The sequence below is a fragment of the Trichosurus vulpecula genome, chromosome 4 (assembly GCF_011100635.1).
Source record: "Trichosurus vulpecula isolate mTriVul1 chromosome 4, mTriVul1.pri, whole genome shotgun sequence".
NCBI classification, from domain to species: domain Eukaryota; kingdom Metazoa; phylum Chordata; class Mammalia; order Diprotodontia; family Phalangeridae; genus Trichosurus; species Trichosurus vulpecula.
Genome location: NC_050576.1, coordinates 399,596,578 through 399,601,826, shown reverse-complemented (window position 1 = coordinate 399,601,826; position 5,249 = coordinate 399,596,578). Strand labels below are relative to the sequence as shown.

The following is a 5,249-nucleotide window of genomic DNA, read 5'->3' as shown; positions in this document are numbered from 1 at the left end:
TCTAGTCAATTAATCTTTAATGCTGGGAGGCAATTTGGGGGAGAGGATACTGGTCAATGAGGGCTCAATCCTGGAAGCATGCACACACTTGGTGAGTCTGACTCTGGAAGTGCTGGAAATAATGGAGGGGCCCTATTCTCCACTTAGAGAATGTGCAATTATTCAATGAGTGATACCTGTTTGCTTAATATATGGTGGGGAAAAAAAGGACTTTTGACCGGCTGCTGAGTCAGAACTGGGTATACATTCAAAAGACTCTAATTCTTTTTCTTGCTTGCTAGAGTAGGTAGGCTGATTTAAGTCATCAGGTAGAGAGATGGAGAGCTTGTATTTGCATCTGACTCTCCCCACCTGGTTTGGTGTGAAGTTCCTTGGGAGCAAAGGCTGTTTTTACATTTTCTGTATTCCCAGTATTTAGCACAGTGTCTAGGACAAATGCTTAGTAAATGCTTGTTGACTTGATATGGCCCTGATACTGCTTTTATCTCTTGTTAGCTTCAAAAGGTTTGGAGAATGTTAGAGGCACAAGGATAGAAGTCCCTGCCAGAGTTTGTAGACAGCTGCAAACAGAGCCTGATCTGCTAGCGTAGCCCAGAAAAGCAACTTGGACCTAGCCTAACACTGGATTCAACCCACAGCCAAGATACCAGGCCCTTCAAGGAAGGGAATGACTGTGTGCGTTAGCAAAGCAGCATCCAAAAGTGAATGTGGTATAGCCAATGTAACGACTGCTTAAAGTGTGAGCCCACTCTACCCAAGGAATGGTTTGTACTTCTGCTCTTGTGCTTCTGCTTCTCAGTAAATACCCCTTCATAAAAGCTAATTAAAGTTATTTGTGTAAATGAAACTGGGGAGCTAATCGCTGGTGACTGATAATGGGGAGAACACACCAGAATGGATGCTTGAGTTCATAGCATTAGAAAAGAACAGCCGCAACCTTTCAGGACTAATCTTAGTACACAAAGCAGGTAATGTACCAGCTGTGCTCTGGGGACTCAATTTATCAGTGCAAGTGGGGATCGGGATAAAAACCACCCCCTCCAGGATATAAAGCTACAAATCAGTAAACCAGTCAACAAATATGTGATAAACACCTCCTATTTGCCAGGCACTGTGCTAAATTCCAATCTAATTCTCTGCTTTTAGAGATGATAAACTGAAGCTCCAAAAGACTGTGACTTGCTCAGTATTCAAATCCAAATTCTCTGATGTCACATCCATTATACTCTTTCCATTACACTCTACTACCTCACAATTAAGATCAGTAAACAGCAATGCTGATCAATCAAACACTCAAAAAAACATTTAGTCATTGTTTACTCTCTGTCAGGACCTATGACAGGCACAGGAGATTCAAAGACAAAAAAAAAAAAAAGAAATAGTCCTTGATTTAATGGAGTTTGAGACACTGTATTTCCTTATCAAATTTACAAAGAGTTTATTAAGCGCTCATATTAGCATGGTGATGTGCTATATAATTGTACAATTAGTTATATAGATTGATCCTTGCCTCTTTTGAATTTACACTAAAAAAAAAATCAGTAGTTATTGAGTCCACCCTGTTTGCTCAAAGCACCATGACATAAAGGAATACAAGACATGCTCAGGGCTCCCATGACAATCTTCTTAGGGAGATAAAATATATGCATGAAAGATTACACATTATAAGCAGTCTATGATAACATGAAAACACTTGAACACATATGAAACTGTATAAATGATAAATGAATTAAATACTTAAATTAAGATAAACATGCATATGTTTCTTTTTTCTTTTCTAAGGTGGATATTATGTATCCATATAAGTAGTCAAGTGAGATCTATTTCTTTGTCATTTAATTGGCATTAACAGCTAGCCTTTTAAGTAACATCTATAAGTGAATGTTAAATATCCTTTTCTAGGGTGTCTTTTCTTTGAAGATTTAGTTTCTGATAGAAAATTATAAGGCATAAAATTGCAACATTATGAATAGTATTGTGAATTTGTAACTTTCCCAAATCACCTTAACTAATACGCCCTGTTTCATTTAAAAAAAGAGAATGTCCATTTTAAAAAAATTTATAAGCATTGGAATACTTCCCAAGGAGGATAGAAACAAATAGGATGTTTTCAAAAAGTATTCATTACTTACCGCAATTATCAAACCACCAAAGTGACAGATAAGCAATAAAGGTCTTTTACTCATAGTATTCATAGTTTCATGTTCTTTAAGTCTACCACCGGGTTTCTATTTTCATTCAGCAATAAGATGATATATATAGATATTTACATTTACATTTTTCTTCCTGGCTTTCAACATATTAAACTATCGTAAGTTTACAATTCATAACAGTGTTTCCAGAAGGTAATAGTAACTCTTACTTTTCATATTTTGTAGACAGAAACATAGAAATTACTGTGAACTCCCCGAGAGCCTATAGGATATTAGTGACAAAGAAGGAAGAAAAGTCCATTCCTAGTCATTAGATCAGGAATGAGGAATTATTTTTTAATTTAGTCCTGATCGTCATTGACATAGGGAAAATGTACATTCATGCCTATATGCAAATAGTTTTGGTTTTTGAATGAAGTTTTCTGTGGGTCACTAATGACCAATGATTTTTAAAGATTTCCCATCCCTGAACTAGACCATACTTCCTCCTTACTGGAAAAATCATTCCAAATGCTCTGATTCAAAAGAAACTTAAGTTATACAAAGTTGAGAATACCTATATAAAACTTCAAAAAAAGAAAAGGTACCTTTCTTACTAAATAAAAAATGCCCAACTGCAAGAACTTGTTAAAAAATGTTTAACCTCATTTTTCATTTAGTGAGTAATAAGTGGAAGGATGAGAAAAGATATAATCAAGCAATACACTAAAAAATAAGACTTATCTTGGTTTTCAGGTTCTGCAGACATACTGCACATGCCCCTTTAATTACCCTTCCGACACCTGGGTGTACAGAGGCTTAATGCAAATAACTGGTTTTCTTTTTGATGAAAATAATGTTTACTTTAAATCTAGAGCTATAGCAGTAATATGTCAGTTATTTTTGCACCAATAGTCTTTCTAGAAATTCAGATTAAAAAAAAAACCTCTAGCACAGACAGCTTTTTGAAGAACATAGCAAAGGTAACTGTGACTATTTTGCACAAAGAAGGAATATTAGCGCAATTTTAGAAATCTGGGATCAAAGGAGACACTTTGTAAACTTTACAGCCCTATATAAATATTAGTTATTATTGTTATTAATCATAAACTTCTATATATTCTTAATATGCCTCTGCGAGAAACTTATTTATACTAAAACATGATAATATTCTACAGGATATAAGTACGGCTAAGCAACTGGTGTAATAATAATACCTCACCTTTCTTCAGTACTTCTGCATAAATTATCATTTGATCAATTAATCAGTCAACTAACAAGTATTTACAAAGTATATGCTGTGCAACAACAAACAAAAGCAAATAATTCCTATCCTCAAGGAGTTTGTGTAGATCAATTAAAATCATTTATTAAGTGTTTACTACCTGCCCAGCGTAGGGCAGCTAGGAGGCTCAATAGATAGAGTGCCTGGCCTAGAGTCAGGAAAACTCATATTCCTGAGCTCCTATCTGGCCTCAGACACCTACTACCTGTGTGGTCTTGGACAAATCATTCGACTCTGTTTGCCTGAATTTTCCTCATCTGTAAAATGAGCTGGAGAAGGAAATGGCAAACCCTTCCAATATCTTTGCCAAGAAAACCCCAAATCAGGTCATGAGGAAGCTTGGGATTTTAAGAGGTGCAATCAAGTGACAAGCATGTTCCAAGTTATTATCCCCATTTTATAAACGATGAAGATTTGCCCAAGGTCACACAATTAATTAGTAACAGAGCAAGACTAGAACCCAGGTTTTCCAAGGCCAGTGATCTTTTCCATGACCTCACACTGTCTCTCTATTCTTCATACTATACACCAGTATACTAAGCTGTGTATTTCCTCGGAGCCAATAACCAGACTATCAACTATTTGGCCTGAAATATATCCATTATCTATTGCATCGTGGAAATGTCGGAGCTAATCAAATTGATAAGCCTCGTTTTCAAACATTTGGAGGATATTTTAAAAATTAATTTCAAGTTTTATCACATTATGAATGTAAAAAGAATCTTACAGAACAAAAAGAAGAAACAAACTTCTGGTATCATAAAGCGAAATTATAGAGGAAGAATGGAAATCTACTCGAAAAAAAATGGACGACCAAATGATGTAAGAATCTGTAGTACTGAACGCATTTGGATCTATTTTTTTAAGGTCATACAGCAAATTTATTGCAAAAAGGCCCACAATACCAGCCTTATCGATAGGATTTCTGGTAGCGAGTCCAGGCCCCAGGGCCGCCAAACTTCTTGGACTCGAAACGCCGAGGATCAGCCACCAGCAGAGTTCGGTCACATTGGATAAGGACGTCTTTTATTTACTTCTTGGAGGCCTCATCCACATATTTCTGGTAATAAGCCACCAGGGTTTTGGAGATGGACTGCCGGATAGCGTAAATCTGGGCGACATGGCCTCCTTCTTTCACACGGACCCGGACATCTACTCCAGCAAAACGTTCCTCGCCTAGCACGGGGATAGGCTCCAGCCGCTTGTACTGCAGGGTGCGAGGCTCAGTCATCTCCAGTGATCTCCCACTCACCTTGATCAGCCCATTGCCTCTCTTGCAGTGGGCCACAGCGGTGGCAGTTTTCTTTCCCCCGAAGACCTGGACGGACTGGAGCAGCCTCTTGGATGGCATGCTGCTGGCAGGCCCAGAACCAGGCTGGCAGAGGAGGAGGAGGAGGAGGCGGCGGTGGCGGAATCTGCAGACGAGAGCTCCTGACCGGCGCCCCGCTGAAGCACGAAAGGGAAATTTTGGATCTATTAAGAAAGTTCCTTCAGTTGCTAGAAATACTGGTAGCGAAGAGAATTAAATACTAAACTCAGTCTAATCTTCAACACATTCTGAAGGCTGTCTTCTGAAATCAAATGGGATGTTGCTTTATTGTAGTAACAGTAGAAAAGGATGGCCTTATATTCTGTTTAAACAATTTGCACAATTCTGTTTCTCTGGAGACAAAAATCCTGGATGTTCTAAAAGGTAACAAGATTTAAATTGAAAAGGCCAAGTTTTAATCACAACATGAAATTATATTACTATTTTTAAAATGATGTTAGTAATTATATATTAGCTACCTGTCTAAATACTTGTTTACAACTATAACTTAAATATATGCAAT

General features: G+C 37.4%; 1 pseudogene; it reads right to left on the bottom strand.

Moving 5' to 3' along the window:
* Positions 1-4,327: 4,327 nt before the first annotated feature.
* On the bottom strand, positions 4,328-4,768 carry LOC118848816 (annotated as a pseudogene).
* Between the last annotated feature and the right edge of the window lie 481 nt (positions 4,769-5,249).